The 13386-nt window shown below is 31.2% G+C and overlaps 1 protein-coding gene and 1 long non-coding RNA gene across 3 annotated transcripts in view; one reads left to right on the plus strand and one right to left on the minus strand.

The window, feature by feature from the left end:
- LOC142329741 (acetylcholinesterase-like) overlaps nucleotides 1-13386 on the minus strand; it is a 243270-nt gene that overhangs the window by 122795 nt on the left and 107089 nt on the right. The gene's annotated exons all lie outside the window — the stretch shown is intronic.
- The window catches only part of LOC142329742 (uncharacterized), a 217034-nt gene that overhangs the window by 56701 nt on the left and 146947 nt on the right, over nucleotides 1-13386 (plus strand). Inside the window, exon 2 of the long non-coding RNA XR_012757586.1 lies at nucleotides 1391-1467. This is a non-coding gene — a long non-coding RNA (uncharacterized LOC142329742). The remainder of the gene's footprint in view (nucleotides 1-1390; nucleotides 1468-13386) is intronic.

Here is a 13386-nt window from a genome sequence, read left to right on the forward strand (position 1 = left end):
GTTTTCTTAGGACATAAAATGTTCATTCGTCTGTTAAGAATAATGAGTATTGTCTATAATAACTCATGGAAATTGTGGGAGGATTACAATGATGATGCATTTCAATATGTCAAACCTTTGCTTTGGTTTGTTCATGGGTAGAGAATTTGCGGAAATATATTTTTATAAGGTGTCCTAAGAGAACGCGTGCGACAACAAAGCAATGTTCAGTGTAAAAAAAAAAAAAAATACAAAATTTGGTGCGATTGATAAATCAGGAAAGCCAAGGTTATTATTTGTAGAAATATAGGTGAAATTTATTTCTGTTTATTCTTATCATCTTTGTAGATAGGAATATTTAATTAAAAAGAAACGATGTACGTACTTACCATTAAGTGAAAACCATTAAACCTGGTAAGCTTCTGACTTCTTACACGATAACTTTTGGTTTAATAACAGTTTAAGTATTTATTTCCTTATCTTTAATAAAACTTGATGATATCATCAACATTTAGATGATAAAGATGACACATCTGTTTAGTATGTAAATTGTGTATATTATGCAAACATATTACAAAAGAAATAACTCTGCATACAGTCTCATAGTCGGTATTTCCGTGAATCGGAGAATCTAATCTTTGTTTTACTGTTGGCATAATTTTGAAATTAAAATTAAATTATAAAACCGCATAGAAAAATAGTGAAAAGTTTATTTCAAAAAATTAGATAGTTTCATAGTGAAATTTTTGTTCCAAAAATAAAAAAATACAAAAACAATAAAATATTATAGATTAAAAGTCAGTTTATACCAATAACAAATGTTTATCTGTTATACTTTTATTTGAAATTAGTTTTACCTGTAATATTTTGTGTTGCATTCAAAATTACACGTGAGCAGATTTATCATTCTTAATTTGTAAATCTTTTGATTGTCAGCAGTCACGTTCGGTATTTGCTATGTTAATAGATATCTTGAACGGCGTATACCTGTACTAAGAGTAAATTTCAAATCTACTAGATTACGTATTTTAATTATAAATACAACACATTTATCCTTTAAGCTTCAGCATAAAATCTCCTACAAATTTGTATTCTAAAATCCTTATTTCATCCCTTAATTTTAAAGTGTTACCTACGTAGATGTTATTTTGTTATTTATGTGTAACAATAATTAAATGGGAGCTTATGGAAATTTACCTAATATCTAACTTTGTAATTTATTACGTAAATTTAATCGAAATAGAAATACATGAAGAAAGATAAAGGGAAACAACGTCCTGAAATTGAATCTTTATTTATAATAACAGAATCTATATTTTAATAAAAAATATTTAAAAAAATATCATTGTATAAAATGTAAAAAAAAAGGTTAAACTGAATGTTTTATTAACGATTGTATTTTATGTTTTAGGAGGAACTAGGAAGTCGGCTTTACTTCAGACATCAAGGCATCGAACAGGAAATGAAGTTTCTTGAATCAGTATATAGGCAAGTACCCTGTATTAGAAAAACTAACGATTTATAGTTTCCTTCATTCTTAGCATAGAAGACCCACAGGGGTCACAGAATCGTTAATGGAGAAGAAGCGCTAAGATTTAAGGAAGACGAATGGGTGGGGAGAAAGGATATCTTATACTCAGAGAAATGTAGTAAAATTGCAACCCTATCTAAAGGAAGGCTAACCTCTTCCTATAGGCAACAGGAATTTATAACACGCAAATTTTTTAAAGATTTAAGAATTTTTGACCCAGCGAGGGCAGGTTTCTGTTTTAACTAGTCTTTTGTCATTTCGTTTTTAGTTATTTTCGACACGGTTACGACTAATGAGTATTCCGATTTTGAAAGATTTTTCAGTAAGTTTGCCAGTTATTTAGCAGAACGATGTAAATGTAATGAGTTTTTAAATAATGGCCACTATTTTCATTGAATATAGCGATAATTAGTGGTAGAGAGGATATTTCCAACGTTAAGCCCTTTGAGAGACTGAACTCGTCTCCTCTTCATTCTTGATGTGACCATACTTTCTTTTTCCTGTTTAGCCTCCGGTAACTACCGTTTAGATAATTCTTCAGAGGATGAATGAGGTTGATATGTATGAGTGTAAATGAAGTGTAGTCTTGTACATTCTCAGTTCGACCATTTCTGAGATGTGTGGTTAATTGAAACCCAACCACCAAAGAACACCGGTATACACGATCTAGTATTCAAATCCATGTAAAAATAACTGGCTTTACTAGGACTTGAACGCTGTAACTCTCGACTTCCAAATCAGCTGATTTGGGAAGACGCGTTAACCACTAGACCAACCCGATGGGTTGATGTGACCATACTGCGCACCCTTCCTTGTGGGCAGTGTAGGAATTACAGGGTCTTCATAAAAGAATGGTGGGGTTTCTGTAATTCAGATAAACGCAGTAGGCCGGCCTCCTTGGCGCGAGTGGTAGTGTCATCCGGAGGTCCCGCGTTCGAATCCCGGCCAGGCATTGCATTTTCACACACGCTACAAATCATTCATCTCATCCTCTGAAGTAATACCTAACGGTGGACCCGGAAGTTAAAAAAAAAAGATAAAGACAGTAGGGAAATTTTGAGAAGTTATATTGGTAGCCCAGATAGCCATCAACCCAAACGTTTGTGTAAGAGCAGTGAAAACCACCACAACAGTTTTTTTTATTATTGTTGACGTGTGTTTAGTTCATTTCTATGTTCACTCTTCAAGAAAAATCAAAGTATGTCTTGCGGCAGGCTGAATTAGAATCCGTAATTTTAGTTCAACATACATTCGACGGAATATGGAAAAGAGCCACTGCATGAAAATAATATTCGATTGGTTCAAACGGTTCAAAGAAATTGGATCTGTTCTCAAGGAAAGATCAACTGGCAGACCACGAGTGACAGACGAAAATTTTGATCGAATTAGACAATCTGAAATCAGCTCAAGTCCTAACAAATCCATCTATCGTCGAAGCCTCGAGTTAGATATTCCGAAAACAACAGTTCACAGTTTTATACAAAAGAATGAAATTACACGCATATAAAATCCAGCTACTGTATGAATTGAAACTTGATGATGGAGAAAAACATTTAAATTTTCGATGAAATGTTCCATAAAATTGAATAATTTTTAAACGACATAATTTTTACTGATGAAGGTACATTACGTATTAATGGGTGTGTTGACAGATACAATTCACGGATATGACGATCTGAAAACCCACATGTAATTTTTGGGAAACGACGCGACACACTTTTAAACAAATACATTCAATATTTTAAACAATTACTGTTTTCCTCACCTGGATAAACTCGAAAATATACAATGAATTCACTTCCAACAAAATGGCGCAGCCTGGCACTTTAATGCATTCGTCAGTCAGACTTTAAACGGAAAATTTGGACTCGATGGATAGGCCGGAAAGGACCTATACCCTGGCCTCCAAGGAGTCTGGACCTGACATCTTGTGATTTTTTATTGTGAGATATATAAAAAAACATTGTTTATTTGCAAAAAAAATAAGCGACCTACGTCACTTAAAGGTAAGAACCTATGAAGTAATTGTAATCACAAGGAAGATAAGTTAATTCTGGGCAGAAATTGAGTATCGGTTGCACATTTGCCGCGATTAATGGTGTACATATTGAAATTTATTACTTATGTAAAAACACATAACTAGATGAATGAAAAAATCAACCAAGTGTATTTTCATTTAATCAGTCTTCAAAACCCCACCATTAGTTACTAAAAAAGCGTTTTTTTGTTGTTTTTTTTAATAAAATAATACAATTAAATTTACGTAATAAAGTAAAATAATATTAAATACTTCTGTTTAATAATAATGGGCTTCCCGTGGAGGACTGCGTGTGAGGCTAAATTGGTGAGGTGTGGGAGCACCTCTTGCGAGGCTAGACCAATCACCAACATCAGTCTGTAACAAACGGGTTGCCCCATGAGCGCTATTTTGGAAGGTACAGCGGAGTGCTCTTACTAACAAATACCACGTTAGAATTTAGAAAATCGGGCGATTGTTTGCAGGGATATTATAAGAGCACCCTACAAATTGATGGCTAACTTTTGCACGCATCAGGTACACTCGATCTAACAGAACACGGTCATTCGAAAATGTTATATCTTTGAAACCAAGCTTCTGATTTTCAAAATTCAAACGGGGTATTTGCTAGTATAATACACAATCACGATGGAAACAAACCAGAACAAAAAGAGCAATGTTTGTCAGCAATGTTTTTTCGGCAGTCGTGTTTTTTAATTTTTATTATTTATCTCTTATCTCTGATATGATATACTACGATCTACGCCACAATTAATATACGAGGTGTGATCAAAAAATACGGTGAATGAATTTTTATAGCGGCAACTGCCGACGCTACATTCATATGCTGTAATTTGTCCAATAGCGTGATCAACTGAGACAGGCAGGGACAAGTTGTAACACGTTCGAGCTTGCCAGTCAGCTGCCAGAGCCGGTAGAGTGAGGTTGTGTTTATCGTGTCTGTCGCGCAACATGGATTTTGAACAACGCATTAACATTAAGTTTTGATTTAAGTTGCAAAATAGTGCCAAAGAAGCTCACGAAATGTTAGAATCGGTGTACTGCGATAATGTGGTAACTTTGAAGACTGTGTACAAGTGGTATGACCGATTTAAAAACGGAAATGAGTCTGTTGAAGACGAGCAGCGTGCGGGACGTCCAGTAACCTCAAAACAGTTGAAAATGTGCAAAAAGTGGAAACAATGGTTCGTTCAAACAGGCGAATGACTATTCGAGAGCTATCGGAAGACCTTAACATCTCGTACGGATCCGTTCAAAGCATTTTGCGAAACGACGTACGAAGAAAGGGACCAGAAAAATGGACCAATGGCTTCCTTCTTCACCACGACAACGCGCCGTGTCACACCTCGCTTCTCATTCGCGAGTTTTTGGCCGAAAAAAGTGTTCCTGTCTGTCCACATCCGCCATACTCATCGGATTTAGCACCATGCGACTTTTGGCTCTTCCCAAAAATTAAAATTGTGCTTAAAGGAAAACGTTTTGACACCATTGCTGACATTGAGAGGGCCACGACCGAGCAGCTGAAAGCCCTTTCGAAAGACGCCTTCCAGAAATGCCTCCAGTCATGGAGTCAACGTTGGGATAAGTGCATTGCTAGTACTTAAAGTAAGTACTTTGAAGGAGATTAAATCGAATTCTATGTAAACTTGATACTTTTTTTAATAAAAAATTATTCACCGTATTTTTTGATCACACCTCGTATATGATTAGTTTAAAAAAAGTCAGAAGATTAAGAGTAAGTAAAATTTCATTTAATTAGGTATACCTAAATACTTTCCTCAAATCATCATGTCTGATCTACACCTTTTTATAAAAGTGGTGGTATTTTTAAGGAGATTTGTCGGGGTGGCTTGTTATATTTTAATGATAATAATATTGTCTCGGATCACTGTTCTGCTATTAGGCTCTAATTTATAACATGCACGGTCTGACAATCCAGAGAGATGTAATTATATACAGGTATTCTCAGTACACGAATAAGGTACTTATGGGTTCCTATTCGAAAACATTTTTCGCAAGATTTTTATAATATTTTTTGCGCCAAATGAAAGAATCCAAAAAGTTTATAATATGTACCGTAAGGTTTACTAAATTTGCTTGGAAACTCCTATGGAAAAACAATTATTTATTTAAATGTAAGTTTTTGAAGTTAACACTTAAAGGATTTAAATTTTTAAGTGAAAATCCTCTGCGTCAAGACTAAGTTTTGTTTTCAATTGTGGATTTTATTTTTAGAGAGAAAGAACCTTTACTATCATTTAAAAATAAATAAATAAAATATTGTGTGGAAGCTACAGGATATTAATTATTAAAATGCTGTATCGGTGTAATATAGAATAATCAATCTTGAAATAATTCCTAATTTTAAAATAACTTTCTTTTTCAGGTAAAATATTTTTTTAATATATATTTCTATTTATAGTAATCGAAAGTGTTTCACATATAATGCGGTTCAGTAATAAAAATAAAACTGCTTTGTGTATAAAAATTGATTGATTTTTGTTGCAAGATAACAAAAAAAGGGATGAAAAAAAATAAATGGTGAGCGCGTTCGTTTACCGAAGTGGAATTGAAATGCGTGGGCGATGCTTTATGTTTCCTACGTGTATTACTCTCGTAGTGAGTGGTCGGTTTGTCTGTGTACAGTATACGTATACAATTTGCAGATTCACTTTCATACCGCACAATACAGCAGCTTTGACTCCTACTACTTACGTTAAGTGAAATATTCTAGTTCACTTATACTACACCATTGTATTGAGATTCAACAAAACGTGTACTTTGAATACGAGTAAAATAAAGTAAGTCATTGAACTTTTTATTTATAGAAGATCTCTTTTCCATTATCGTCTCTTTTTTCTACTAAAAAAAGATTGTTTCACTTTTTATCAATATTTTGTTTTTTTATAAATTATTTAATATTAATCGATAATTTAAATATAAGACTGTAAAAAATATAATAGTTATAAATTTAAGTAATTAAAATGATATAGCTGGAAAAATATATATAATATATAATTTGTACAGGCATTAAACACCTATGAGATAATTTTTGTTGCGAACAAGCTCCTGTACAGCACATCAGTTTAAAAAAATATTGCGCAGTAAAAGAAAAATAATGTCAATCTACGCGTATTCAAAAAATTAATATATCTAGTTACCAAGTAAAATAAAAATACATTAGATGAAGTAATTCATAATATTTCAAATCCATAATTATGCAATTAAATTAATAATATTACTAAAAATAATCTGATGTCCGATCACATTCATTCTTTATTTGTTTTATAATAAAATTAATGGTTTAGATTATAAAAATGTCAGCTGTGGCCGATAATCGAAGCCAAAACGTTTAGGTAGCAGCTGCTCCGTCACTGAGGATGGGAATCACAACGTTGTTACTCTACATATAGTTTGTTAAATTAAATACTCTGTACATATTTCTATAATAGATTTATTTTTACAAGAAAATTATCCTGAAAAAAAAATTTGGAGGTTTATTAAAAAAAAAAAAGTCAATAGTTGTAAACAATTTAAACAAAAGATAAATAGTTATAATCTATAATTGGTAAAATTGCTTTGGTAAAAAGATTTTTTCCACTTAATCATAATTCACAATGATTACTATATTTGTTATTTATTTTTAGTGCCTAAATTTTTCAATCTGCTATTAGTAAAAATGACAACAGAATATAATCAACGATGATATATGACGTTCGTGTCAGTTCATTTTTACGTTTGTTGTTTACAGTTTTATTTATTTTGTTTTTTTAGCCATTACGTTAACAATAATAGCTTATTTAATACAACACAATAAATGTTTTTTTTTAAGGCAATGTTAAAATAACTATTTATAAATAGCTATTTGATTAGGTTTTATTCTTATATCTAATGTACAAAGTTATTTGTACGTAAAACGAAAAAAATTGAAGTGATTAGAAACTATTCTATTATAATTTTTAAATATATAATTGTTTATTTTATTATATTAAACTTTTTTTTATTTTTGTCGAATATAAACATAATAGATCTTTCTAATAAATAATTTGATGGGACAAATAGTTATTGAAATATTAACGACAAGATTATTGAAATATTAAAATTACACGGGCTTTAGAAAACTGTTACTGGAAATATCTTAATCAGAATATAAAATACGGTAACATTTGGAAAGCTAACAATTCTCTCATGGAACCAGGGAAATTGATGTGGATCTCTTTTCACATATTTGAACATTTTTATTTGTAGTATTATTTATTTTTATTACGAATTTTAGCTGAATGTGAAAATAGGAGGAGAAACGATTATGGAGGTAGAAGAATTTTGTTATTTGGGAAGTAGAATTACTAAAGATGGACGAAGCAGGAGCGACATAAAATGCCCATAAAAAGCTGACGTTCATTTGTGTTTTAAACTTAACAAGGAGAATTTATTATTCAGACATACTGATTTATGTGATGTTCCGATATGAGGTATCATCTGAAAAGAAGTTTGTGCAATTATTCAAACAATCATTGTTCAACAAACTCTCATCTTCACCAAGGACGTCCCATGTATCTTTTCCCAACCATTTATAACTGTATTGCTTCTTTTTGCGTGTTGCTTCCCGTCCTCCACTCACCCTTGTCAGAGGATATTTCTAATAATATTTTAAATTTAAGGCTATTTCTAGATTAAAAATTCTTTTGCTTAGTCAAAAAAGTTTCTAATTTCACCCGAATAAAAATTTTTTATAGAATCCTCTCTTGTTTATCCATGGATCTAACGCAGCAATTTAATATTTTTTATTTGTTCCGTAAATGCCGAATAGCACAGGCGAAACGAGCCTTCAGTCAGAAATATAATTTGTTTACATCAAAAATTAATTTAAATGTCAGGAAAAGATTTTTGAAAGTATATGTTTGGAGTGTCGCTTTATATGAAAGTGAAACTTGGACGATCGGAGTATCTGAGAAGAAAAGATTAGAAGCTTTTGAAATGCGGTGCTATAGGAGAATGTTAAAAATCAGATGGGTGGATAAAGTGACAAGTGAAGAGGTGTTGCGGCAAATAGATGAAGAAAGAAGCATTTGGAAAAATATAGTTAAAAGAAGAGACAGACTTATAGGCCACATACTAAGGCATCCTGGAATAGTCGCTTTAATATTGGAAGGACAGGTAGAAGGAAAAAATTGTGTAGGCAGGCCACGTTTGGAATATGTAAAACAAATTGTTAGGGATGTAGGATATAGAAGGTATACTGAAATGAAACGACTAGCACTAGAAAGGGAATCTTGCAGAGCTGCATCAAACCAGTCAAATGACTGAAGACAAAAAAAAAAATCGGATTTTACCGTTCATCACTTAATACTTTTAATGATTATTTAGCGGAAGTATATAAACAAACCACTGCTCAGTTTGACTTTAAGGTGGCACTTGATTGGCTGAAATTTAATGAACTTAAGCTGATTGATTGATATGGAAAAAGTAGAGCATCCAACTTACGAGGAGTTTAGTTTACTTTTATTATCGAAGAAGGAAGCGGTGGCCATTACAGAATGAGAACCCTTTATAAGAAAATCTGCGGTAATTTTACAGGTTTTAACAAAAAAAACTGACATCAAATTTGTTTCTACTTTCCTGGCATAGGTTATTTGCCAGAACGTATAGTGGAAAAGTTATGGTTATTTGTTATTATGTAGTGGAAAAATATGATACGTTAAAAGAAGTTAAAACGATTGTAAAACCTTTTTTTTTTCTTTTTTCTGCTTCCCACCCCAAAATCACCTTACAAGAAAAGTTTCTGATTTCTCTACGTTTACTTTGTTAAAATAAAAAGAAAGAAACTTAAAAAAAAAAAAACTAAAAAATGTATAATCAGTAAATAGTTAGCTACAATTTCGTTTTTAGGGGTGGTGGTGAATAATGATGAAATTTTAGTGTAATATTATTATTAAAAAATTAAACTGAAAAATGGTTTAAAAAATTCAAAAAATCAATATTTGTAAATTTTGATTTGCTTCTCCAACCAAAACATTGCCATAATTATTTTTTTTTGGCCACTTTCACTACTAATATGCTTTGGAAACCATTACAAAAAAAAATTGGTTAAAAATATGCAATAAATAAAAAGATAATTTTTCTCGATTTTAAGGTAAGGCGAGAATGGTGTTTGCTTGTTATCGCTCCAACACTTTTTTCATTCTTTTTTTATGCAACTTCTTCAGATTTTATTAGAAAATGGATAAAAACGTTTATTTAAGGTGGAAAAAGTACATTTTTTAATGAAAAATTTAAATTACAAAACACTTTAGATTATGTTGTCTCCGTGTACTGACGAATCGTACATATATCAACATAACTTAACCCACCCTACGCTCGCTTAGCTCGCTAACCTCGTTCTGATTAACGTTTACATTATACGCTATTTAACGTTAATTAGACGACGTTAGCGATCGAAGCGAGCGTAGATAATGTTTGGTTAGGTTAGGTTTATGGTTAACGTAATCTGAACAAACTACCTATGCTCGCTTCGCTCGCTAACAAACAAATTTTTTTGTTTAGTACATTATAATAATGGATTTATACGTTGTTTTTTTGGCAAAGAGGGTGCATAAAAAAAATAGTGGCAGTGCGATAGCAAACAAGTACTGGGGGAGTTTGGAACCGAATTTTGTTTTAAATGATAAGATAAGCATGTACGCATGTACTCAGCTTAATATAAAGAAGAATTATGTTTGCAAAATTTTGAGCAAATTGACCGAAAGGAATTATTTATCCCCTGTAGAAATATTCAACCCAAACTTTTACGAAGAAAATGCCTCATATATATTTCATCAAAATCGTTTTATTCAGTCAAAAGTTATTAAGCTTAAAAAAAACACCAACACACGTACGTACTTACGTACGAATATTACATCCCCATTTTTTTTTTGTTTTTTTTTTTTTTTTTGAGTCCGTAGGTCATGAAACATCGAGAAAAAACCACATCGCATTTTCTGATGATTACCATACTTTCTTCTTGAAACATAACTCTTGAGGTACGATGCCAGGGAGTAAAACGTTTCTAGGTTTTGAGTCGTACCCACCGGGTAGGTCTAGCGGTAAACGCGTCTTTCCAAATTAGCTGATTTGGAAGTCGAGACTTCCAGCGTTCAAGTCCTAGTAAAGTCAATTATTTTTACACGGATTTGAACACTAGATCATCGGCACCAGTGTTCTTCGGTGGTTGGTTTCAATTAACCAGACATCTCAGAAATGGTCGAACTGAGACTGTACAAAACTACACTTCATTTACACTTATACATATCATCATCCTCTGTAGTATTATCTGAACGGTAATTACTGAAGGCTAAACAGGAAACAGAAAAGGTTTGGAGTCATGGAATAGATTATAAGAATCGAAATTTAAAATCTTCATCGCTTAAAGAATTAAGTAGTCAACGGTTTTCTAAGAAAAATGCCAGTTAAAGAAAGTTTTTTTTTTTTTTTAAAGAAACTTACGAAAAGTATTTTGATTAGGTTTCGAACAATCCAAAAATAGTTAAAATCTGCTGGAACTTCAAAACTCTATAAAAATTTCTTAAGATTTTCATATAATAATATTCATGAACTAAAAATTGACGCCGTTTTGAGGTTTTTAAAAAGAAAAGTAAAATTATATTTATTTTATAGAAAATTTAGATTATATTATTTTGTAGAATATTTCGTTCAGTTTTAAATGTATAAATATCTGATTTTTTTTTAATGGAATACCAGATTGAAGACGAAGCGTTTTGTAAGATTTTTTTGCGTATATTAATACTGCCATTTTTTTTTTTTAAATTACAGCGCTAATTTGCGTTATAATATATAGGTTAACTTATTTATTTCTACTTATTTAGTCAGTTACCTTTATTTATTTTTTTAATTGTGTTCCACGATATTTTAAAACTAATTTATATCTTCTTTGTATAGTATGTACCTAAGTAGTAAATACAAAAGAAGTCCGAAACCTTTTTTTTATGAAGCTGAAAAGTTAATTTTCATAATGGTTCATATAAATTTCAAATTTTATTAGTTCCAACCGCGAGCGTATAATATTTTTCTTTATTGTTAATTCACGTTTTTGAACAGTAAATAAATCATCGTATTGATGTAAAGTAAACATCGTATTCCTTATAACATTAAACTTGTAAAACACTTAGTTATAAAGTAAGTTCTTAAATTCAAGCCCGATTTGCAGATGTAGATTACTTGTTTATATCCGACATCGCTTTATGTTATGGTTTATAAGATCATCATATCGACTGAGTTTTGATGTAGAGGGTACAGTAAATTATTTTTTTACAAAATAACAAAACTTTATGCAGCCTAATCGCCTTAAAACAATTAAGTAAAATGCTAAATGATGGTTCGGGAATAAATTGTAAGATAAAATAGAACTTAGAAGATAATACTGAGCAATTAGAAAAGAAGTCGATTAACGAGAAATGTCGTGATTGTTTAATCACTCTTCACTCTTCATAAAAAAGGATGGTGCGCGAATTTGTTTGTTGTATGTGTTGATAATTTTGTTTTAGGTACTATTGTCGCAGTGGGGACCAATTATGGTGCGTCGGGCGGCTGCGCACAGCCCAAGAATGATTGATTCGGTCGAAAGATTTATACTTCTTCATACGAACGATTTATCTAAAATTATACTTGTATTTTGAGGACAAAAAAGGAAAACATTAGGGTTAGAACTGTGTTAAAAATCACAACTCAAGATACAGCTAAAAATGTTCAGAATTTTGAAGCTTTTCGTTGAAAAGGTTTTTGTTGTTACTACGCTAAATTCATGAACGTTATTTAGTTACAATTGGCAAACATATTTAACAAAATCATGTGTAATGAAACATAAATCATGCAAAATTTTCGCGGCGGGCCATATAATTTATCGTCTTTTTCTTAGCATTTTATTAATAAAGCTATTAACCACCATATATATTATTTTTAAAATAAATACTCTTAAAATTAGAGTAAGCACTACAGTCTATTTTGCAACCGTCTTCATGCAAACAGTGTATCCTTCATAATATTACACAAATCAAAATAGATCATTACTCACACATATAATTAAGAAATTTCCCCTGGAATATATAAACTAACGATATCGATCTTTATTGTTCCTATATCGATCAAACTGTATGTGGCTTCAAAGGTACAATCAACACCAAAAAGCCCTACTTAGCAATATGGAGTCAAAATTTCCTGAACATATCAATGACAAAGATTCACCACAACTTTAAAATTCTACATATATTCAAAGGAGAACTCCATCTTTGCACACTTGAACATAACATAATTTTCTATTATTTCAAATCAAACGAGACGATACACTAATTTAACCTATATAATTAAAATCAGATACAAATTTTTACCACACTAAAATATGACCACCGAAAAAAATAATGGCCAGCATAGTATTAGTTGATCCCCGAAAGATTGTAAACTTTAAAAATAAATTATTCAAAAGTTTTTTTTTAATATAAAATTTGGTTTGGTTGTAGTCAAAGAAGCTTTTATTTTAAAATTATCATTGCTTATTATAGCAAACAAAAAAAAAACAATTTTTATTTAAATGTTCTATTGTTCCCCAAGTTTATTATGAACACATTAATCTAAACAGATATTAATTTTTTTTTGTATTCGCACGCAAAAAAAAAAAAAAAATAATGTGAGGTTACTAAGAAAATGCTATGTTATGTGGTAAAAATATTATCATCGCTGTTTTTAATTTTTAGTTATCGCAGGAAATCTTCGGATTAGTAGCCTACTCGGAAAAATTAATCTAAAATAAAAAAAAAACCGTTTTTAATTCCTTGTACGAAGTAAGGGA

Source organism: Lycorma delicatula, chromosome 9 (assembly GCF_047948215.1).
Source record: "Lycorma delicatula isolate Av1 chromosome 9, ASM4794821v1, whole genome shotgun sequence".
Lineage (NCBI taxonomy): Eukaryota > Metazoa > Arthropoda > Insecta > Hemiptera > Fulgoridae > Lycorma > Lycorma delicatula.